At 40.5% G+C, this 25,848-nt stretch overlaps 1 protein-coding gene and 1 long non-coding RNA gene across 5 annotated transcripts in view; one reads left to right on the top strand and one right to left on the bottom strand.

Annotated features, from left to right (window-relative positions):
* The window catches only part of LOC134529137 (trehalase), a 469,230-nt gene that overhangs the window by 157,261 nt on the left and 286,121 nt on the right, over window positions 1–25,848 (bottom strand). The window lies entirely within an intron of this gene.
* Window positions 20,556–23,823, top strand: LOC134529136 (uncharacterized). Of its 2 annotated transcripts, XR_010074477.1 has the most exons (3): window positions 20,556–20,897; window positions 21,284–21,436; window positions 21,644–23,823. It is a non-coding gene; the product is annotated as an uncharacterized LOC134529136 (long non-coding RNA). The 2 variants fall into 2 exon arrangements; XR_010074476.1 differs by lacking the exon at window positions 21,644–23,823 and having other exon boundaries at window positions 21,284–21,437.

Raw genomic sequence — 25,848 nt, 5'->3', positions numbered from 1 at the left:
AGATTCGCAGCAAGGGTGATAACGCCCGTCAGGTTGGCAGTATTTGAGGAAAAGAAGGTCGGGCTAACATAGATTCTCAGCAAGGGTGATAACGCCCGTCAGGTTGGCAGTATTTGAGGAAAAGAAAGTCGGGCTAACATAACTACTTACGAACTTCGCGCAACCAGGAAAAAGAAAAAAAAAACCTTTGCAAGCTGGCAATATTTATATTACGTATTTGTACAGTAATAGTATATTCACGCAATTACTAACCAACGTTTTCAGAAAATAATTCTTACAAATTTTCAACTTTCGTGCGTTTCGAAAAAGTAAACGTGATTTTATCACATTTTAGACAGAAATATATTTTTGACACTGAAAGCAAGCATAATGTACTTGAAAATAGTAGCCTTAATGTACATCAAAGAATTACAGCCCTAAATTCTGCATAGACATACCACAAAAATATCAGGCGTACAAAACAATAAAGTCCTACAGCATCAAATCTAAATACAACAGCATAAAGTAAACACAATTTCGATACAAAAATCAAACATTAATGGAAATTTAATAATTATGAGCCAGTTCAGCTAAAACAATACATAATTATTTAAAATAGTACAATATAACTGCCAGTTGTAAAGCTCCGAGATAATCAGTTTCGTGGATCATGTTTGCAAATGACAGTTGAAAGTAGCTATAAATCGAAATAGTGTTTCGAAACATATTGTACATCAAATCTTAGTGAAATTACCAAAGCTGCGATGGAGTTGTCGCAACTGCTAAAGGCCCTGTCGGACTGTCAAATATTTGTCTACAATATGTTTGACAACAGAGTTGGAGGGGTAGTATTGGGCGGAAAATGCGCTTCCAATTTTCTCCACCAAATATATTTGGACAGATAACCTCAGATATGTTTCCAATCATGTCACACTAGCAAAATTTATTTTTGGTCTGAGCTATAGCAAAATTTCCAAATTTTTCCTCATTTTCAATTTAAATACTACATCACAATGCTGGACGGAATTTTTTAACTTGTTAATTTATTTGTGCATTTTTAAAAATTATTTAAACATAAATCATTTTAATCACAATAACATTCGTTACATAATAACATAAATTTTCAGATTTTTTTAATTATATACGATTTCATTTTTACGCATAAAATGTTTTCACATGCGATATTCATATTAATATTATTTTAGTTACTTAACTTTTAATAACCTCTTTAATGGGCCATGCGCTCTTTGCCATTTAAAAGAATCGTAGAGACGGAAACGGGTGATATTTCAGTTTTCGCTAGGCCAGATTTGGATAAGCCGATCGCATTCAACATTCAACTTACTTTATAACCCGTCCTATATGTAAACTAGATAATGCCCGGCATGCGTTGCAATGCCTCAATCAATTTTTTAATTTATTAATAATGTAATTTTTTAAATGTATACTAAGCATCTCTCTTTATCTCTCTTTATCTCTCTAATTCTCTATATCTCTCTATCTTTCTATTTATATCTCTATCTCTCTATATATCTTTCTACATATATATCTCTATCTTTCTAGCGGACCCGACAGACATTGTCCTGCCCAAATGTACTTTTTGTGAGATATGGATATGGCGGTAAGTATTTCTACGCTGGACATTTTGTATCTCCTCATTATACATACCCCTCCTCTTGGGTACGCCACTGCCGTTACCAAAAACCTTTCCCATGGTTACGCAGAAGGCAACAACAATGCAAAAGCCCGTTGCCATGGAGGCTAATTATCGCTTAGTTTTTTTTTGTTTTTAAAGCGTGTTTTTTTTTTAGTTTTTTCTTAACTCAGAATCGAGATAAAATATCCAATTGTGAATCTAAACCATCCTCGAATCCCCGTGAACTCACACACAAAATTTCATCAAAATCGGTCCAGCCGTCTAGGAGGAGTTCAGTGACATACACACGCACACAAGAAATATATATATGTAAATTAACTTACGGAAACTCAAATCATCCAACTTGTCAAACAAACATGGCTGCGCAATCGACGTGTTTGGTGACGTCATAACCTCCAACTTTAACAGACAACAGCATATTAAAAGGTGTTGGAAGCTAAACTTCGACAGTGTGACAGGGGCCTATAATTGAATACAACTTTCTCCAGCGGTTGAAAATAAGACGTTTCAGTCCGGAGTATTCGCATTTCGCTTGAACGTAACATTCCTGTCTCGACTTGGCCTGCAATGGCGGACCGGAGGGGCCACTTACTGCCAGCGGTGCCAACATCGGGACATAATTGACATTCCTATCCCTCAACAGTGGAGCGTGATGTCAGTAATCAAGTCCTCGCGTGCCTCGCCCGTGAATAAACGCCTTCTCCAGTGTCTCTCTCTCACGTAACAAACTCCAGACGCAAAATGCTCAGAAATCTCGTTTTAGAGAACCTGTTTATAAACTGCACAACGCAAGTAATGTTTCATTCAACTTCTAACTTTCTTGCGTTTCCCCGACGAACCACATTTCAAGAGACGAGTGTTCAGAAAACTTTAAAGACGCACACGTTATGTGCAACGAAGCCTACGATGTTATTTTTATTTTATACATCATGTTTACGTTAACTCGCCAGGCTGATACTGCCCGGCTTGTTAACATTACAAATCTTATTTTGTATAAAGTTTTAAATGTTTGATAATTATTTTAACTTAACTAGTTATTAATTTTCCTAATACCATAAAATAGAGTATTAACAGTATTATTACAGACGCAGTCATTCTGAAAGTAAAATAATTCAATTCTAAAAAACTAAATTATTATTTCGCAGGAAAAAAACTATTTTTTTTGCAACCACTATTATTATCCAACAAAGCTTCCCATTAGATTAAGGGTTACGCTCAAACAGGGCCAAAAATTTTAATATTAAATATTATAAAAAAATTTTGACAAAAACCTCTGAAACCCAGATGGCCACTTTCGGTTAAATCTCTTTAGAAACAAAAACTGAATGTTATAAGATGTTGCTGTTGACGAAACATAACAAAAAATGTATTTCCAAAATTCTTATTCCAAATATTCCTTTCCAAAATACAATGTTTCAGAACCATCCAGAAAACATTTCATTACATTATAAAGTTGTGTAAAAAACTTTAGTGATCCGGGGCATGTATCTGGGAATACAGCACGCAGAAAACAGGACAGCGGTAATGGCAGAAATCTTGCATTGGAAGGAGAGTAAGAGCCGTTTCACGCGGGCAACTGGGTTGCCGGCGACCGGTCGCTCACGAGTGCCCGAGTCCTGGCAGCTGCAGTTGCCGCGCAGGCGATGTTACCCGACTGCTGGGGAGATCCCACTCGCCCTCTTCACGTTTACTGCCTCGGACGCTGGTATCGCCGTTTTTATACCCCTCAGCCCCCCTTCTGAAATGGCATCGCACCCCTTAAGTATCGCGTCATCAGGGTCCACTTGACACCCGAAGTTACCAGAAAAATGGCGTCCTAGTTACACCACTCCATGCAGCGGCCTCCAGGAGCTCGCAGAATCCTCCAGATGGACAGAGGGTTACATGAAAAAAAGCCCCGAGGACGATATAGCAGGGAAAGGAGGGTAGCGAGACGCTACCGCTAATCAGACAAGGAATATCGCGCTAATGAACCGCGCCCCATCTGGAGATCAGCAGGTCCACCGGCCTGCCTCACAGCTCACCTCCAGTATGGTCATAACATTATGAAAGCAGTTAAATTAATAAACAAACTTAGAAAATCTTAAGTCAAGAGTTGACAGGATAGGCCATGCAAACATTTATGAGATTATAATTTCATCAATCCGTCCATACATCGAGTGTTAAAAGCTCGGCAAGCTTTCAACACATAAAAATAGATAATTTGTCATGCTATGCGATTGCCTTGCGGTCACGAGGTTTACGGACGTACGGACGCGACGGCGTGGTGTCTCAGCACGTGGTTGACGTCACGGCTGAATTTATAAAATACGCAAGGAACGCAACCGCGCAACACGCAACCAACGCAAGAAAATCACAGTTGTTCAGAACGCATGCAAGTCGTAAGATGTCAACAACCCTGTAACTTGAATTTGTAAAACAATAGAAAAAAATTTCTACCCCAAGATTCTTTTGCTAGTTCATATTTATAATGAAAAAAAAAAGAGCACGTAATTCAGTACACGTGACAGAAGTGAAACTTCTTTGGCAAAACATCAACTCGCAACATCATAAGAGGTCAAACGGCAGAGAGAGAGAGAGAGGAAAAAAAAGAGAGAGAGAGAGGGAGGGAGAGAAAAGACAATTTTATCATGATTATATTTAACAATAAAAATTACTCTAAATTCTCACATCATAAAGAACAATATTCCACGCACGGTATTTGTTTGAACTTTTTTAAACTAGCATATTCTCAGTTGGACTTACATTTACACATTCGTGGGCTCATTATTATAATACAGTGTGTGATTTAGTTAATCAAATACTAATGCGTGACAAATAATTTCCCATGTCAAACTAAAGCGTGAAAAGCATAACACCAGAAAAAAATTTTTTAGTTACACAGCTAAAACAATACTCATATAACACTGTTTAACAATACTGATTTACGCAAGTAATTAACATAATACGTACTTGAAAAACACAATTTTCTTGCGAATATAGCCCGTTGCACGGTGCACAACAATAACTGCGTTTTCCTCTGCCCAAATGCTCCCTTACTAGAGGCCAGCAAGTTGGATGGCGTCAAGCGCAGGAGGGGTCCCTACCGCCGCGACCCGCCTATCCCTGCAGCATGGCGGGCTTCAACATGAGCCGCACGCCGCCACGTGGAGCCCCCGCGGCCCGCCGAGTTCTCTGCACCGTCCGCAACCTACTAGCGTCAGAAATCGTTCCACAACAATGTTTCATTAAAATTCGGCCTTGAAATTTTACCCCCATCGCGCCCAAAGAAGATTCATTTAAACAATTGTCAATTTGATTCAATAGTTTTTTTTTACTGCGTGAAAGTTTACCAGTTGTAAACATGATGTACATATATATATACACACACACATTCATATATATATATACATTGTGCATTTTATGCACATAAAATCTGAGTCTCTACACTTTCGGAACACTATTCTTCGAAGATGGCCGTCGAAAATGCAAGACGAAACGCAAGAGAGTATTACTTGGGCTGCGTGGTAAGTAAACCAGGCTCAAAGCCAGCCGAGTCCGCAACATGCGCAACACAGATCGTTGGGGAGGGTATTCTCGTACAACTGGAACACCGGACGAGGCGTCAGGCGTGGGTTATTCGCGGCGGCCGTTTCGCAACGCGCCCAAGGCAACCTCAGTCCGACGCGGCTGACGGCTTGCCAGGCATTCTTCCACATTGTTAAATTTACTCCGCCGCCCGTCCACGCGGCCTCGTGTTTCGTGCGAGAGCGCGTGTAACAGTACACGTGACAGCAGTGAAACTTCTTTGGCAATTCAAACCTCGACTCGTAGGCGCTCTTCATATCTCTCATAGCGTCACAAACGTTTAAAAAAAAATTGGTTGTCTGTAAAGTCGGTTTACGGACGATAGTTTAACGTGACAACGCCATAACAAAACATTGATGAAATGATTGCATACTTTTATGAATAAAATTGAATCATTTTTATTGAATTATCACTATTTTGTATGGATACAAAGAAGGAGTGAAATGAAATCTAAAAATTAATTGATAAATTTTCTTTTATTTGCACTCATTAATTCAAATATGTTTATTACTTTAACGAAGAGATTATTTTAACTACAACTTTTATACATGTTTGCTATTTAACTTCTTCCAATCTAGGTAATTCTGTTAAGGATAGGACGATGATAGAAAAAGTAGGAAACGAATGGGAGTGTTTCAAGTTTAATGTGCCTCGAAAAAGTCAAATCGATGGTTGTTCCAATCGAGTGGAAGAGAGAGATGCAGCGCAATCGTACAATGAGCGTAACGGGACACAGCGTAACGGGACACTTTTTCGTGCGTACAGCCGGCGTTTATCGATTTATTAGACGTTGTCACGTCAAAAATGCTTCACTCAAACGTTGCATTAAAAATCGGCCTCGAAATTGTAATTGAAATTTAACTCGTCGCGCGCTCAAAGAAGTTTCACTTCACAAATATTAAGTTACACAGCTAAAACCATACTCATAACATTGTTTTAACATTACTTAACTACGCACGGAACGCAACGACCCAAGAGCGCAAGAAAATCAAAGTCGCTTATAAAGCATGCAAGTCGCAAGACCAACCATGTTCCTTAAAATTGTCAATTAGTAGAAAAGAACTTTCTAGCCCGTGATTCTTTGTATATTTCATATTTATCATCAAAACGAAATAAAGTGTAAATTTGATTTAATAGTGTTCATTTTTTCTCACTGCGTGAAAGTTTAACGCGTGTAGACATGATGTATATAATAAAATAACATCGTGGCCTTCTGTGCATATAACAACTGCGTCTTTCAAAGATTCGGAACAGTTATTTACATATGGCCATCGAAAACGCAAGACAAGTCGCAAGAACGTATATACTTGAGCTGCGATACTGCGCCTTGCGTAGTTTATAAACCGTTACTCTAAAATACGTTTTCTGAACACTAAACCGAAGCGTTTAAAAATATTTAAATTTTGATAGTTTAATATTGTGAGAAATGAAAAAATTGAAATTAAAAAAAGCACCAGTGTGAATCCAATCCGAGCCGGCAGATTACCAATGCGCCACGCCCCTGACTTAATAATTTTAAACATATTCCTGAAACATCACTTCAACTTAAGGGGCCCGCCTCGTCAGGGGTGTATGTGTGTTAGTGAGGCGGGATGATAAGCGCGACGCTCGCTGGTGCTTCCAGCGCGGTATAGCCTCTAAGCGCAAGTGTCTGAACTGGCGCGCAGTCTTCTCGTCGTCACAGGATAACTGTGAAATTTGAGTGGTGACCGTAACATTATATGGCGGAGAAATGAAGATAAAGGTGTTATGCAAGCCCCTTAAGTGCTTTCAAGAATCTGTACTGATTGTTTTATGCCTAAAAATTACTCTGAAAACACGCGTTTTAGGCATTTTAACGCTTCTAAAAACACAGTTTAAAAACTTAATCCGAAATTAAAAGTACTTTTCGGCCCTCAGCGAACTCTTAAATGCTATTCGTAAATAGGCCCCACTCGGATATCTTGAGTAGTTTTGAAATCGCGTTGTTTTTCCTGAAGCTCTGCACACCGTATGTGTGCCCAGGTAGGCGGGCCCCTTAACTAACAGATTCGGAAAATATTTAAGGCATTGGTACATCTTAGGCTTTTACCAAGCACCCGAACTAATGAAAAAAAAAATTATCTGGGAAAACATTTAAAAAAAATTGATACTGAATCAGGAATAATATCATATTTTATAGGAAACTCATCTAACAATGTTAATGATGGGCTCGACTACTACTAGCGCCAGGGGCGCAACAACAAAGGGGGGGGGGGGGCCGAAAGGGTATTTTGACCCCCCCCCCCTTTTCTGAAACCTTGAAGTGGGGGCAAAGAAAGTGCTGTGTAATCAATTCTTAGATAATAAAACTGCTTAAATAGCACCATTTTCCACCTTGAAATACAAATTTTCCCAGGGGAGGACCCCCGAACCCCCCGCTTCAATATCGATGATTCTTTATAAAAATATAAATTCCCCCCCCCCCTGAAAATTTAGTTGTTGCGCCCCTGACTAGAGCCATAAGTTCGCAGGCAGCCGCAGCTTCACTAAGCGGACGGAGAATGAAGTAAGTTGCCAGGCCTGTCTATGACCGTGGTCACAGCATGCTGTGACGTAGCTCAAGTCACTTTTTATCCTCACCATCGCCATACTGTTCCGCCCAAAACACTGCGGATATGATGCTCGCTAACGTATGATAATAGTAGATATGAATTAGAATCTCCAAAGTTAAAAAAAAAGTCACTTTAATAAAAACTTCATTTAAAACTGTTTCTAAACTGCAAATGTTTTGAGCGTCTAACCAACGTGGCGCAACTATAAAACAAACAACGTCACACGATGTAATCATGCAGAAGTCGCCACTCCCTGCCAATAAGGAAGTTCCATCAACATGGAAGCGGCGTCCTTTTGTGTTTACTGACTGTGTAGTCCGAACTGTCTCACAAATGAAGGCAAAGCTGCACGTGTGTGTGGCCCACATAGTCACGCCAGCCTGCCACAGACACGGCACGATTTCCACTCCCAACGGGGTCCTTCCCGAAATTTGGCGACTTGAGAAAACGTGGCGGACGACGCGGCCAGTTTTCTCGGGGCACTCCCGCTTCGCCCCGCCACAGGCATTCCGGCTTCGCTCAGCATGACGTCATGCCAAGTTATCTTTCAGCATAACCTTTAATTTTCTTGTATGTACTATTAATGAAAATAAATGGGGTTCCCAATAAGTTACTTCCGACAGCTCGCTTGAATTCTTTTGTTGGGTCAAAAATTTCGTCACCAGAGATTTAATAAATGTGATTTTTGAGATGTAAGGTTATCATATAGTTATGAACGTGCGTGAATTTTATTTATTTATTTTTGCTATTTGATCATCCTTGGCAAATATATGTAGAGAAAATTTTAAACTAAATATAAAATGCAAGAATGCTATAGTTATCAATTTGCAGAACAATCCCTCAACTAATAATGACAAGAATGTGAACCAAAATATTAATGTGAACCAAAATATTAATGGGAACTGCATAATAGTGGGGTCCAAACCTCTTGATAGCCAACCAACCAACTACCCTGGTGTGAGCCTTTTCTTCCACCTAGTAAAAAAAAAGTGTGTGGAGTTCACGCGCGACAGAAGTGATACGTTTTTCTTATTAGGTATACATTGAGATAATTTTTTTACATTTTTAATCACACATTTCACATAAAAATTAACTGTACTTATTAAAGTTAATTGCACAAATCAAAAACTCATACTAGACACGGAAATCAATTGTAGTTTCTTTAAAAAAAATTTATATAGTAGCCCAGTCATATTAGGGGTTTCACCTCGGAATGAAAGATAATAAGCTGTAAATTGGTATAAACCTTAGTTTTGTCGTTCTAAATGTTTTCTCAAAAGTCAAAAATGTAATCGTGTCTACGTCTTAAGATATTGAAGGTCAAAAGTCACAAAAATCTGTTTTTCGCGAATATCTCACTTTCTATTGCTTAAATAAGATTTGCACCTATTATAAAAGTTGTCTCTACAACTTTTGTTTGAACTTTTTTTTCCATACGATCAACCGTTTTTGCGGTAGACCGCAATTTTATACTCTACAACTTTTATAATAGGTGCAAATCTCATTTAAGCAATAGAAAGCGAGATATTCGCGAAAAAACGATTTTTATGATTAAGACGCGGACACGATAACATGTGACTTTTGAGACAACATTTAGAACGACAAAACAAAGGTTTATACCAATTTACAGCTTATTATCTTTCATTCCGAGGTTGACCCCTTTTTTTTTTACCTAATATGACTGGGCTATAGTATATAGTAGCATCAATCGTTAGCCGTTACGGAAACTGACGAGTAGACAAAACACAGGCAGCGTTACGACAATTCCGTAGCATCGCTGCTGCGTCATTCCTCTCTTTCTCCCCCCTTCCGACCGTTACAACTAGAATATAGCATGCTCCGCTACGTAAAAATTCCTCCCCTTTTTGCAGTCTTCCCATTCGACCGCTAGCGCATGCGTTGGAGTGGCGTCGCCGCTGACGCACTCTCCCACCACGCACCTAACTATTCCCCTCGTGCCAGAAAAGAAGAATTAAAAAAACCGGAAGCCTGAGATGTCCAAGTTCTGTCCCTGCCCGAACACGCCCGAATATTCACCTTCGGCCAACTTCGGGATTTTTTTTTTATTTTTGCGCAGGAATAATTGAATTCAAATATTAAAAGTGGTCGGTTAGGTTAGCTACATTAAAACACTATTGACGGTTAGTTAGGTTAGTATAGCTACATTAAAATAAACAGAGAAATATAATTATATATAAATAAACCCGAGGTTGGCCGAAGGTGAATATTCGCGCGTGTTCGGGCAGGGACAGAACTTGATGGGCATCTTAGGCTTCCCTCAAAAAACAGCCAGACAGCAACATGGGTGAGCAGCCGTCAGCGAGTGCCGGCGAGTAGCTGGCAACACTGGCCGGGCGCGTCCAGTCCTCCCGAGTCCCGCAGGTTGGCAGCGCCGCAGGCTGCGGTCTGTGACGTCACCGGCAGCGTGCCACTGACCGACCGACGCCCGGTTCACACGAGCACGCGCGCGCCACCGCTTTTTACGTTGCACGTCACCAATCAAAGGCGTTCTGATAAGTGCTGGCATGCAACCCCAAGAAACAATTCACAGAGCGAGGAAGTGGTAAGATTGAGATACGGGGCTGGTTGCCCGAACATTCTATTTTCCGTGTTTCTCGAAATCACTCGAGGAAAATGGTGCTAGTTTTTTTTTTTTCTTTTTTTCAATGACATTTGGTTTTCCCGATATCCTCGTTCTGTGCTGTGTGCTACCGTCTTCAATACCCCCAAACCACACAAAGAACTCAGAAAAAGAAGTGCATGATTTTAGGTTAGGTTTTTTTTTTTAGGTCCCTGTGATCTTCTCATTCCATGTCATGGAGAATGCATTTTCGCTTCTTGGTTTTGCATATCAAGTGTTTTAGAGTCTGCGTCTGATTGTAAGCAATAATACAATAGACAAAAACTACACACTAAGTTGCACACTGCAATTTTATATTTATATAGGAGTATATTTATGAAATCCGACTGCTACATATTTTCACCTGATTTTATTTTTTGCTTAGCAAGTTTCCTTCGATTAGAAACGAAAATAGTGATAATCATTTTTGTGTTTCTTATACATTTTATGATAAGTGTTCTTTGGAATTTATTAGTTTAATTAATTCGTTTGAAAACCATACTGGATATCTACCATGGTGCTATTTGGTAATGGGCACATAATGGTTGATGATAGTTTGTGTACTGCTTGTTAAGAATTTTACCTTTTGGTTTACATCATGTTATAAGTCGGTCGCCAGTGAAATGATTTTAAAGCCAAATATAATGAAAGATGGTCCCCTTTACTATAAACGCGAATTGAATAGTAATTTTGGCAGGGTCTAGATTTGATGATTTAAATATACAAGTACAAATTATTGCAGGATGACAGTTATCTTTATGAACCAAAGGGTCCACGGATTTGGCAACCTCTTCTAGGTGAAAGTTAGAAAAAACTAATTCTAGCAACTTTGTAAAATGTACTGTAAAATTGAACTGTTCCAGATTAAAATGATAAATGGTTTTGATGAGTTTACATCCTTTGATCTTATTGTAATAATGCAATATATTTTGATTATGATTGCTAGTCCAGTTTATACCTGGCACATTAAATTCACAATCACAAGAATACGGTTAGTGCAATTACTTATTTTTTGCCCTAGGAATAATACATATTCATTTTAGTTTGCAACAGTTAGTTGAGGGGGTAAATAAATGGTAACAGTAAAAAAAAAAATTTCCGTTCTAATAATTTAATGTATATCCATATAGCTTCAAATTCATGATCAAATTCATTTTTCTGAACTGAAAGTGGAAACATTTGAGAGTTTATAGCTGTAAGTACTCCCCCACCCCACTGCAAGAGGTATTAACATAATCACTATCTCTGCGACTTACAAAATATTTTTTTTTCTGGAAAATAGTGGAGTTTAAACAATGATTACTAAGCCACGTTTCACTTAGTCATATAATAGATTATTTACTGAATTTATGTTTTCAGAAAAAATAAGATTGCTTTTGTCCGAAGACCTCTTGCATTTTGGTAATAAATATGAATAACATCCTCGACTAGCGGCAGTAAATTAAAATCATTTCATTGCAGTCACCTCCGATCCATAGTGTTATCGTCAGTTTTATTTCTCTCCACGGTGACATCAGGAGTGAATAATTGGTCGTTTTGTTGGCGCCCTAGAACGGACTGATAAGGAAACCAGAGGGCCGATCATAATGTCTCAGCAACAGCCACATAGAAGGAAGAATAAAAGTCGTAATTAGTTTCTAATTCAACAACTTTGAGTTTTGATACCTTTAGTTCAGAGCTAATGTAGGATATTATTTCGTTCCCTTGAACATCAGGGTGAATATGGAAACAAAGATAGCCTTCGTGCTTGGTCGAACTGCCTTGGCTACTGTTCTAAGGTTCACATTGTTGCGGACTCCAGTCTGAACTTGTTTATTTCTTACTAGATTTTACTCTCTCATCCGAACTATTTTCCGTCAGGTTACCCGTCTTCTTGTTCAGCTTGATAGTTTCTGCTTGAGAGTTGCTCGCACTGCAGTCACATGATTCAGAATCTTGCTTGCTCAATGTCGGAGTGAAATACCCTTTTCTTTTTATTCTTCGTTGGTGAGCGAAACATAGCTGCTGTATTAGTAAACCTTAAACATAAATATGATCCCTAATGAGTAATCAAATTATTTTTTTTTAGCTTAAAACCTCTCATTAATATGTGCACCACAGTCACTTGAACAAAATATAAAAATATGTCTACCAAAAAAGGCTTTACTGCATACTAAACATGAGTTCTCACTAAGGGGCATACACTTTTGGTCTATTACACAAATGAGGTCAAATCAAACACGAAAGTAGTAACCAAACGCCCATTTGCAAGGGCGCGCTAGCGAAAAAACACCCGATCTCGAGGAGAGCTCAGTACGGTAGTGAAACGACTCGAGGAGAGCTCAGTACGGTAGTGAAACGACTCGAGGAGAGCTCGCACGGTAGTGAAACGACTCGAGGAGAGCTCAGTACGGTAGTGAAACGACTCGAGGAGAGCTCAGTACGGTAGTGAAACGACTCGAGGAGAGCTCAGTACGGTAGTGAAACGACTCGAGGAGAGCTCAGTACGGTAGTGAAACGACTCGAGGAGAGCTCAGTACGGTAGTGAAACGACTCGAGGAGAGCTCAGTACGGTAGTGAAACGACTCGAGGAGAGCTCAGTACGGTAGTGAAACGACTCGAGGAGAGCTCAGTACGGTAGTGAAACGACTCGAGGAGAGCTCAGTACGGTAGTGAAACGACTCGAGGAGAGCTCAGTACGGTAGTGAAACGACTCGAGGAGAGCTCAGTACGGTAGTGAAACGACTCGAGGAGAGCTCAGTACGGTAGTGAAACGACTCGAGGAGAGCTCAGTACGGTAGTGAAACGACTCGAGGAGAGCTCAGTACGGTAGTGAAACGACTCGAGGAGAGCTCAGTACGGTAGTGAAACGACTCGAGGAGAGCTCAGTACGGTAGTGAAACGACTCGAGGAGAGCTCAGTACGGTAGTGAAACGACTCGAGGAGAGCTCAGTACGGTAGTGAAACGACTCGAGGAGAGCTCAGTACGGTAGTGAAACGACTCGAGGAGAGCTCAGTACGGTAGTGAAACGACTCGAGGAGAGCTCAGTACGGTAGTGAAACGACTCGAGGAGAGCTCAGTACGGTAGTGAAACGACTCGAGGAGAGCTCGCACGGTAGTGAAACGACTCGAGGAGAGCTCAGTACGGTAGTGAAACGACTCGAGGAGAGCTCAGTACGGTAGTGAAACGACTCGAGGAGAGCTCAGTACGGTAGTGAAACGACTCGAGGAGAGCTCAGTACGGTAGTGAAACGACTCGAGGAGAGCTCAGTACGGTAGTGAAACGACTCGAGGAGAGCTCAGTACGGTAGTGAAACGACTCGAGGAGAGCTCAGTACGGTAGTGAAACGACTCGAGGAGAGCTCAGTACGGTAGTGAAACGACTCGAGGAGAGCTCAGTACGGTAGTGAAACGACTCGAGGAGAGCTCGCACGGTAGTGAAACGACTCGAGGAGAGCTCAGTACGGTAGTGAAACGACTCGAGGAGAGCTCAGTACGGTAGTGAAACGACTCGAGGAGAGCTCAGTACGGTAGTGAAACGACTCGAGGAGAGCTCGCACGGTAGTGAAACGACTCGAGGAGAGCTCAGTACGGTAGTGAAACGACTCGAGGAGAGCTCAGTACGGTAGTGAAACGACTCGAGGAGAGCTCAGTACGGTAGTGAAACGACTCGAGGAGAGCTCAGTACGGTAGTGAAACGACTCGAGGAGAGCTCGCACGGTAGTGAAACGACTCGAGGAGAGCTCAGTACGGTAGTGAAACGACTCGAGGAGAGCTCAGTACGGTAGTGAAACGACTCGAGGAGAGCTCAGTACGGTAGTGAAACGACTCGAGGAGAGCTCGCACGGTAGTGAAACGACTCGAGGAGAGCTCAGTACGGTAGTGAAACGACTCGAGGAGAGCTCAGTACGGTAGTGAAACGACTCGAGGAGAGCTCAGTACGGTAGTGAAACGACTCGAGGAGAGCTCAGTACGGTAGTGAAACGACTCGAGGAGAGCTCAGTACGGTAGTGAAACGACTCGAGGAGAGCTCAGTACGGTAGTGAAACGACTCGAGGAGAGCTCAGTACGGTAGTGAAACGACTCGAGGAGAGCTCAGTACGGTAGTGAAACGACTCGAGGAGAGCTCAGTACGGTAGTGAAACGACTCGAGGAGAGCTCAGTACGGTAGTGAAACGACTCGAGGAGAGCTCGCACGGTAGTGAAACGACTCGAGGAGAGCTCAGTACGGTAGTGAAACGACTCGAGGAGAGCTCAGTACGGTAGTGAAACGACTCGAGGAGAGCTCGCACGGTAGTGAAACGACTCGAGGAGAGCTCAGTACGGTAGTGAAACGACTCGAGGAGAGCTCAGTACGGTAGTGAAACGACTCGAGGAGAGCTCAGTACGGTAGTGAAGGACTCGAGGAGAGCTCAGTACGGTAGTGAAACGACTCGAGGAGAGCTCAGTACGGTAGTGAAACGACTCGAGGAGAGCTCAGTACGGTAGTGAAACGACTCGAGGAGAGCTCAGTACGGTAGTGAAACGACTCGAGGAGAGCTCAGTACGGTAGTGAAACGACTCGAGGAGAGCTCAGTACGGTAGTGAAACGACTCGAGGAGAGCTCAGTACGGTAGTGAAACGACTCGAGGAGAGCTCAGTACGGTAGTGAAACGACTCGAGGAGAGCTCGCACGGTAGTGAAACGACTCGAGGAGAGCTCAGTACGGTAGTGAAACGACTCGAGGAGAGCTCAGTACGGTAGTGAAACGACTCGAGGAGAGCTCAGTACGGTAGTGAAACGACTCGAGGAGAGCTCAGTACGGTAGTGAAACGACTCGAGGAGAGCTCAGTACGGTAGTGAAACGACTCGAGGAGAGCTCAGTACGGTAGTGAAACGACTCGAGGAGAGCTCAGTACGGTAGTGAAACGACTCGAGGAGAGCTCAGTACGGTAGTGAAACGACTCGAGGAGAGCTCAGTACGGTAGTGAAACGACTCGAGGAGAGCTCAGTACGGTAGTGAAACGACTCGAGGAGAGCTCAGTACGGTAGTGAAACGACTCGAGGAGAGCTCGCACGGTAGTGAAACGACTCGAGGAGAGCTCAGTACGGTAGTGAAACGACTCGAGGAGAGCTCAGTACGGTAGTGAAACGACTCGAGGAGAGCTCAGTACGGTAGTGAAACGACTCGAGGAGAGCTCAGTACGGTAGTGAAACGACTCGAGGAGAGCTCGCACGGTAGTGAAACGACTCGAGGAGAGCTCAGTACGGTAGTGAAACGACTCGAGGAGAGCTCGCACTGGTCACATAAAAAAAAAAATATCGTTACTATACTAAAATTTACCATAGTTATTTATTGGGTCAAATGTTTGTTATCCACTCGGATTGCTTTCAGTTCACGGATCGGCGCCACGCCCGAATAGTTCCGAAGTTATCCGGAAGTCAGCCGCTCGCTCGTGCAACTTCGGGATGCATGTATTTGACTGTCCAACTGTTCATCCAGATCATCCTATCTCTCCTGTATTTCCCTACACTTATATAACGCAAATTTGCACCCCGCATAAGAGTGCCTAGGGTTTTTCGTGTGTCTGCGGGTTTTACCTGGGTTCAACTTATCTAGTAGTTATAGTCTAGAATTAAGGGTGAGGGGAGTTAGTCATGACATTAATTGCTGCCATTTCAAGTCAATGATCTCCTAGCACACGATGCAAACGACTCTCTCCAGCATGACTAGGCGTGTAGGCTTCAGCCTGTGACTCACCTAGGTCCCTCCCTAACCCGGAACCCCTCCCAAATAAACTTATTTTTAGTTAGGTTAGGAAAATAAATAGGTTTTGCTTCGAGTAGACATGGAGGACGGGTGTCAACAGGAGTTCCGCAGAGGTCACACACAAGTATTGGCTGTGTGCTTGCGCACAGACCCAGGTGGCTTGACAGTTACTTATAAGCGAGTGCAGGTTCACGAAAACCCCAGACGACAGCGCCTCCAGGTCTGGCCAACTCAGTCCCGGGTGCGAGGTCAGGGGGTTGAATGAGACTCCGCAGGATTGTATCGACGATCCACCGTCAGGCGACGAAGACATGTTGGATGAGGGAGCATGGCAGCAGCCAGCGGGGAAGAAAGAGACAGGCCGCGTCCTGCGCTCAATAACCCAGATATCGTCCGGCGACAGGCCGCGCAGACTGCAGGAGTAACCTCCGCCTGCGCAGAACGACGACAATCTCGGGAACACCCAGCGCAAAACACAGGTTAAACCCCTGCACGTGTTTGTGGATGAAACCCACACCTATCCAGTGATGAAGGCCACCCTGGACGCTGAAGGAGAAAGTTGTGTGAGCAGGGGCCCTGATGAGCTACTAGTCACCACAACCACTGTGGACGAGTACCACAGTGCAGTGCGTGCACTCCACCAGGCCGGGGTACTACACTCCGTGCTGCTACAGCGGGACAAGATGCCAAAACATTTTGTGTTGTCAGGTGCATGGCAGTGATCTCTGCCATGCATAGCTGGCCAATCCCCGCACAAAGCACGCGATGCAAGCGACCCTCTCCCAGCATGGCTAATCCCAGCATGACCAGGAGTTTAAGGCTTCGGCCTGAGACGCACTTAGGTCCCTTCCTTATTTAGGTTAGGAAAAAAAATCAATTTTAAGCACAAAGTAGCTCAAACGAAAATTTCTTGCTGCAATTTTCAAGTCAATATTTTTCTCGTTTTTTTATTAATTCGAATTATGCTTTTACAATAGCAGCAAGTATCTTTGTTACGTCACGTGATTCCTACCTGATTTTAAGGTCCCTGTCATCATTGAGGCAAACTGTTTGCAAGCGAAGACCGCGTTACTGCGCAGGCGAACGGGTTTGTATTGATTTACGATTTCCTCTGAAGCCTATTTTTTTTACAAACCATTGGGAGAACAAAAAAAAAAAACGAAACGAAGGGCACGAACGCTGATCCACTCGGGCCTGTGACTCCTTTCCTTGTGAACTGTAGACTGTCTCCCGCGCTCGGGGACAGCTTTTCGACAGCGTTGCCACGTCAGCACTCGGCACTCAGCACTTGCGGTCAAGACCAGCGTCACGTTCGCCTCGCTGTTCCCCGCTGTCCTGTGCTTGGCCTTGACAGTCGTGCAACTTGCTTACCTTTTTCCTTCGGCGACTATAGTCCGTCCCACGCTTGGATTGCAGTACAGAGTTGCCAGATCGACACCACCCGGCTTGGTAACATTTAAAATATTAGTTTTTATACCATCTTTAATTATTAGTTCTAACATTTGTATTTGTAAGACAATAAATTAGTGTATATTGACAGTTTATCACAGTTATAGCCATTCTGACCAAAATATAATTGCGTAACACCAATTATTGTTTTCAATGGAGAAACTGTGTTAAGATTTCGGTCGCTATCAATAACAAAACTATTCTCAAAAAACTATGTTTAAAATAGCAAAAAATACATTACATGTTATAAAAAAATTGAAACCATGATGACGTCTTTCAATTAAGACGCCTTAGAAACGAAAAATTGATAACAGGGGCTTTTTTTTTTCTTCAAAATACTCATTACAAGTTTTACTTTACAAAATACATACATTGTTTCAGATACATTCGAAGAAATTTTTATCAACTCACAAAGTTGTCAAAACCTTTTTTTTTTTCTCTGATTTAAATGTGGCAACAGAGTACATACACCAAAACAAGGACAGCGCTAATGACAAATCGTGCATTAGACAGAGAAAGTAAATGCCCATTTAAATGCACACCGCATTTTAGGATGAAACACGCTATAGCAGAGCCTCCGGCATGTCAATTGTTTCAAAATGGCGGATGTTGACGAGACAAGAATTTTTAAACACATACGATTTTTTTTTTTTAAGTTAAACATATGCAGCCGGTGGGGTGAGCTGAGGCGACGACTTGTCAGCGTAACGAAAAACGCAACGCTCAAGAGTAGGGCGCTAGATGCCGAGAGGGGTTGGGGGAGGGTAATAACAAATTAAGTAAATAATATTTGCCGGATTTTCGTCACCTTGTACTTAATTTGGTTTTATCGTTCAAGTAAATTATTGAAAAAGCCACATCCATTATTTATTTATTTTTAATTTTTTTGAGTTCATTGTGGGTACAAATTGCGAGGAACTAAGGTAGGAAAAAATTCGTAGATATCTTTGTATCTTATACGTAGGAAACAAAAAATTAATAAAATATTACCAATCCGCAATTTTTGTTTTAACTTTATCAATTAGAACGTGTGTCCTTATACTTACAAATTAGGCATGTTTAAGAAAATATATATTTTAAATTTCAGTAAGGTGGCAGCCTGGTTGACGCACAAGCTCAGAGCGCGGGGGCTCTGGGGCGAAATTGGCTCGCGCATCTTACGCCTCGTCGCCTCTACGAGCAGTAGTCGGGGACGCACCACAACGCCGAAATGCCAAATTGACCACAACGCCGACAGCTAGAAAACTGCTGTGTACCACAACGCCGAAATACACTAACGCCGAAAAATGTAATTGCAGGACTGCCACAAAGGTTAGACAAGGTTAGGTTAGACAAGGTTAGGTTAGACCAGGTTAGGTTAGACCAGGTTAGGTTAGACCAGGTTAGGTTAGACCAGGTTAGGTTAGACCAGGTTAGGTTAGACCAGGTTAGGTTAGACCAGGTTAAGTTAGGCTAGGTTAAGTTAGGCTAGGTTAAGTTAGGTTAAGTTATATTACGCTAGGTTATGTTAGGTTAGGTAAGGTAAGGTTAGGTTTGATTGTAGTATTTCGGCTTTAAGGTACATTTAAGAAACACACAGCAGTTTTCTAGCTGTCGGCGTTGTGGTCAATTTTGACATTCAGCGTTATGGTATTTCGGCGTTGTGGTAACGACCCGCAGTAGTCTCGTCGGTAACGCGCCTCTATAGGATTTCAAGCGACATCCCTATCACCAAGGTGGACTATTAAGAGGCCTATACAGACAGTCTTCAGGACGTGATTGTAGGGCCTTTTGCTAAGAATAATTTGCAGCTTCCCATTACAGATAACACTGTCATTTTTTTTGCGTGCATAAGGAAAGGATGAATGGGTCGATCTATGATTTTTATAATGCTTTTAAAAATTCGTAACATAGGTAAAAATATTTCCGAATGTGTGGTTTTACGCAGCTGTTTTATGTATCGTGTGTAATGCATACAAAAAAAGTAGAAACACACAACGATAGAGTATTAATCGTTGATTAAAATGGTGTAAAAAATTACATAGGTCACCGCTGAAAAACTCCCAGAATTCTTCTACGACGAAATGCATTTCCGCACATTTATTCTGCCGGGAAGTGTCTCCCTCGCGCGGCGTATTCTTCAGCCGGCGACTGGAACCGAGGAGTGGGGCTAGCGGTGCTGTGAAGGCAGCGGAGGGGAAGTTCGTCTGACAGCTGCTCGGTCGCCTTATCAGCGCGTCGGGGTATCGGATATCGCGATAAGCACATGTATTCGCAGGAATAGTGTCTACCACTGAGGCCGCCTGGTCGGGAAGGGTCATTCCATGCCAAATCAACCAGAAAATAATAATTTTTGGCATCACCATCTCAGAATTAAAAAAAACTCGGCAAATTAGCAGTAGGTGTGCAGAAAAGTGCATTAGCAAAGTTAAAGCCCCCTGTGAATAATACTTTTTATACAGCAGGGTTGCCAACTTGTGGAAAAAGTGGAATTTTTGCTGCGCGAGGTCCAATAAAAATATTTGTAACTTCCTTTGTAGTTGAGTGAGAACCTTGAAGTAGGGCTCAATAGAAAGCTAGAAAAGTGTCCTTTGAGATAAAAATAAGTTTTACGAATTTTAGAAGAAATTTGTTTCAAGGTCATGGTCATGTAACATGTGACCTTGAAAATTTTGAAAAGTATATTTTTGAAAAATGTGAAAAAATTATATGTTATGAAGTGCGTTATTGGTCTAAGTGACATAAGTTTCATTTTGGGATGGATCTGGGATCAAACACTAGAACATTGTGAATTAGGCCATGTTCACTAAAACTACTCTAGTAAGGCATTAACACAATTCCACTTTTTCCACAAATTGGCAACCCTGCTGTATAAAAAGTATTATTCACAGGGGGCTGTAACTTTGAGAATTCACTTTCCTGAACCTGTACTGTTAAAGCCCTAAGTTTCATTGAATTCGGTGATGGTGATGTCAGCAGGTGTGTGAAATGACATGGAATGACCCGGAAGTAATAAATTCTAGGATTCAGGCAGTTATTCCCAGAGAAAACCTCAACCATTCTACGCCCACCATATCGCGCGGCGAGAAGACTCAGTAAGGCATACTCGGAGCCAAGTGGAGGTTACCTGTAGGCGGAAAAAGTTGAGCGACTGTTATTTTTACCCCTTGTTAGATCGATATTTGGCTTTGTAACAGCATCGAGAAGTACTATTATATGCACGATTTCTTTTTCAAGAATGGGTGAGAAAAGAAACTGGAGAAAATAAAGAAGAATCATCTTTATATTTATGCAACAAGAAAGAAAAATGAAGCTACTCATCTCAAAGCATACTGGAGTCAAAGGTCAGTTTGTTTTGTAATATGTCATACAAAATACAGATTGCGTTCATTAGCCTGCGTAGTCGAAACTTAGTCTACCTTGTGATCTCTCACCTCCAACACCTTCCCCACCATAATATTGAGTTATCTTAGATGAACAGTCGCATATTGAAAAGTTTATTTAAAATATATAGGTTAAATATGTATGTTTATGATATGTAATGCATCCATAAGTTATTAGTTTGGACAGGCTGAGCTCCCTGTTGGGAAGGGGGAGGGGGGGAAACAAACTCTGGCTCCTCACAGTCGAAGCATATAATATGTGTTTGTATTAACGTTGTAGTATTAACCTTTAAAATGTGTAATGTGTACATTTTTTATTTGGCACTGAATTATCAATTTATTCACAGGAATAAAACTATACCTAAACAAAACCATGTCAATGAAGAATTGGAAAACCAGAGCCTATCAAGAATTCACTGCAGCCATCAAGAACTGATTGAAAACGAAATAACTTCCGGAGTGCATGAAGTAGTGTACTATGAAGAAAGCTATCCGGCAAAGTGAGTAACTGTTTACATTTTATTTAAAACAAATCTAAGTTATTATTTTAGAGAAAGTAAGATTGGCAACACAAACAGTTCTATTAATTTAACAAATATGTTTTGGCCAAAATATACATAAGATTTTTGGTCTGTTCAGTGTAAGGTCATTTATTGCACAAAAATAAAGAAGTCGGTATTAAAAAGGATAAATTTTATGCATTGCAGGAAAAAATTTAAACTTGATAGCTGCAGTTATCAAGTTCCGGAAGGTAGAGACTCACGATGACACCTTGGCAGCCAGGGAGTAAAAACGGCACAAGAAATTTCTTCAAGAGAAAATGACACATCAGATGAAGAGAATAACTACTCTGTAACCAATGTCCTGCACAATGAAGATGGGCAGTGTATGTAAGTCCCTTAGCCCACTTTAAAAATAAGTTAATTACAAAGTGTTTTTAATACATGCTATTTTTCTTTCTTCAACTATTTCCTGAAAAATTGTTTACTTTTTTTCCTTCGTATCATTTGCACACGGTCGGGTAGTTATAATATTACACGAAACTAGACATTCTTTCGAAACTATATTTCTATCTAAATAAATCAATATAAATAGTTAAATGTTATTGCTACTGTAATGTGGCTCTTTCAGCTCTACAGCCATGTCTTACACAGAAATGCAACCGCCTCTGAAACTATTTGAGATGGAAGCAGGATGTTCTTTCTGGTCAACCACCGAAGGAGCCATTGACATTCCATATGAGCTGGTGGACAGGAATGAGCCAACTGTAGACAGTAGATGTATCAACAATTCAGAGACAAGCAATCAGGTTAGCTGAATAACAATTATATTGCTTTTAATTATATTGACCTGTTAAAAAATTACAGTTAAGTTATAATTTAACTTTACGAATATACTTCAATTGAAAAATTACACAACTACTCAAACTACATAAATGTTTTTATCAGAAATTTCACTAAAAACAGGGCAAAAAAATGAATACAGTAAAAAATCTTATCCCCATTTAGTGACAATAGACAGCATATTTTACTGACCTTACTTAAAAGTGATACACCATCCCCAGTTAAAACATAAACAGCATTCATAAGAACACTGATTTAAGCACTGAAAATGTTTATATTGTAGCAAGACTTTTCAAAGTATGCATCATACATTGGACAAAAAACTATTAAAGATACTACAGATACTATAAGTACTTTTACTGCTATCAATATTCCTGTTTTATTCGAAACTAGGGAAAAAATAATATATACATATTTTATGCACATAGAAATATAACATGATTTTAGGTACATTAATAGATATAAGTTATTCAAAAATAATATATTTATGAATGATTTCAGCCGAACAGTTTATTCATTACTCCAAGAAAATATCAACATTTGGATGAATATATTGAACATGTAAAGGAAGACAACGGTTTGATACTAGAAAAGCAGCAAAAATCCACTATGGTCCTCAATGTCAACAGCCTGACATGGATCCAGAAACATTTGAGGAACAGATTCAAGCTTTCCTCAGTAGGTTACAACTAACACAAGAGGACCGTCAACATTTAGAGAGAGACACAATTCTCCAGGCAGGAAGCGGAAAATGGCTTGAAACACATAGAAAAATTCTAACAGCTTAGAATTTCGGGAAAGTCTGTCGTAGACGTGCATTAACAAGCTGCGTTAACTTAGTTCGCAGAATTGTTTATACCTCCGATATTTTGAACGTGCCTGCAATTTATCATGGTAAAAGGTTTGAGGTGATGGCTATAGAACTAGAAAAACAAGAAGGAATATAAGGTTGGAAAAAGTGGACTCTTCATTGACAAGGAATTGCCTTTCTTGGGTGCCACTCCGGAAGGTGTTATTGGAGAAAAGGGTCTTGCAGAAGTTAAGTGTCCATCATCTGCAATTGAAAAAGATGTTACTGCAGCAGTTAAACAAGGGAACATCCGATATATGAGTTCGAAGGAGATGAACTGAAACTGAAAAAACACATTCATATTTTTATCAAGTTCAGGGACAGCTGCACATTTCAGAGAGGGAATATTGCATTTTTAGTGTTTGGACATCAGTGGAAAAAGAGATGGCAATATTTCGAATTGAAAGGGATGACAATTTTTGTAAACAAGAGATGGAACCACATCTTAAAAAATTCTATTATAACTGCATTTTGCCAGAACTGGTGGACCCTAGGCATACGAGGAGCATGGAAATTCGAGACCCTCCATACATTATTGACGCTATTGAAAAAAGAGCAAGAAAAAAATTTGCTGCTGTCAAGACTTGTTCAGCTGCTCATTAATTACCTCTGTAGCGTATCTTCTTAAAAAATGTGGAAATATAATATGTATTTTTTCTTAAAGTATTTATTGCGATATGACATTATTATATAAGAAAATTTAAAATCAGTGCGCTGTTAAATTATGCTTGTAAAAGCAGACCATCTAAATTTACTCAACTGTATCCATAAACTCATATGTTTATTGTCTTTGTGGTGTGCAAATGTGTTCAAATTCAATTATATTTGATTAAATAAGATGTATTTGTACAACTTCATACATTACCTTTTTTTTTTCAGAAAAGCCAAAAATAATTTGTACAGATAAATCGATGATTGTTATTTTCTGAACAGTTATTGGGTGGAGATGCATACAAATATTTTAAACAGCAAATTGTAAACAATCTAAACATGAAAAAAATACAAGGTAGAAAAAATAACATGATTCTGTGCCGTATTGAAAATGCATTTTGGCACAATTATCATTACCACACTTCTTTTTAAAATCAATAATAATTGATATTGACAATGTTGCAAATATTCTATTTCTAAAGGAATAAAGAGTTAAAAATACATGATATGACATGCTAAGTTATCGCGTCATTATTTAAAAAAAAAAACTGTTCACAAACAACTGGTTTGTTTACGTTTGGAATAAAAACTGTGAACACTAGTCACACACCGTAAAAGCCACACATCTTCCTGTATACTCACTTCATGTTATAGAATGGGGAAAGTCCGGGTGAACAAAATTACGATTTTTGCCTCATAACGTCACCATGTTTCGGATGACTTAAGACGACTTGTTCCGTAATTTTTTAAACTGCAAATACAATTTGCAGCAACAAATAGTACCTGTGACTATGTTATATGACTTCGTTGAGCAAAGAGATGCATTTCAACCTGTTGTTGAAACAAACATATTTTTATGTAGGAATGTTTGTTAACTGATTGTTTCATCAGTGCACGCTTCAATTCGTTTGTAGTCGTATGATAAATTGTAGTTTAGTACGTACATTTAAATCTAATACGTATTTTATGATGAACGAAATTGTGTGTATATATATATATATATATATATATATTACCGGAAGGGTGAAAAATCATGTAAACTGTTGATTAGTTATTTCTGAAACCCAGTAATAATATAACTACGTTCGTACATAGTATAAAATTGAAAATTTGGAAAATATTATTCTTTATTTGATTGTAATCATATTACTTTCTTGCTGGTGGACACGTAATAGCACACAACTTGAAGGATAACCAGACCCAAGTGTATAACTGAATTATTAATTATTATATAACTCAAGTCACAACTTAATTATTTAAGTAAATCATTGCTTGCCAATAATTGGCACAAATCAATTTTAATTTCTTAGTCAGCAAGGTTTAAAACTACAAACGAAAAATTTCCCAGCAAGGAAGTGTGCATGTGTCCGCGTATGCGTACCTGTGTTGTTTATGCTTAGGTATGCGCACTTGCTATGCTATGTATGCATTATTTTTGACTAGGTAACACGTAGGCCTACATATTTCCGACTATGATATTAAAATATGTAATATTTTTTGGTTAAATATAACGGAAAATGCATTTGATTCGTTATATGGATATGAGTTTCGTAGTTATGACAGCTCCATAGAACTTGCAATGAAAGTTCGGCGCAGCTCCGAAAGCTTGGAAAATGAGAGATCTCTGAGAATAAATACTCCAGCCAATAGTCTTCTCTAGTGTAAATAACCTGGCCAGGGGAGAGAATTGGGAGGTTGGTGGGCAATGCGCTCAACACAACGCCAAGTGCGGCCTTTATCCACTGACGCATAGTAAATAACTGTGTCTCGAAGGTAACGCGACACCGCGACAACACGAGACTCGAGGACAGAGCGATAGCGGGTACGGAACACCGCGATCTTTCCTAAAAGACACTGTAAGCTGGAATGACGGCGGGGTGGAAAGTGTTTCCCCCACTCCGCCTCCCAGTCGAAGTGACGCGCCGCCAAGATAACCAATCCACGTCTCCTCCTTCCAGCTTTGTCCCGCCCACCTTGCACGATGCCGTAAGCGCAGAACCCGCTGGCGGAGTTGCGCCCTGTCTGTATAGGCCTCTTAAAGATAGCGCCTTCCTACACGTGTCTATAC

The sequence above is a fragment of the Bacillus rossius genome, chromosome 2 (assembly GCF_032445375.1).
Source record: "Bacillus rossius redtenbacheri isolate Brsri chromosome 2, Brsri_v3, whole genome shotgun sequence".
Taxonomy (NCBI): Eukaryota; Metazoa; Arthropoda; class Insecta; order Phasmatodea; family Bacillidae; genus Bacillus; species Bacillus rossius.
This window is presented reverse-complemented; position numbering and strand designations above follow the sequence as displayed.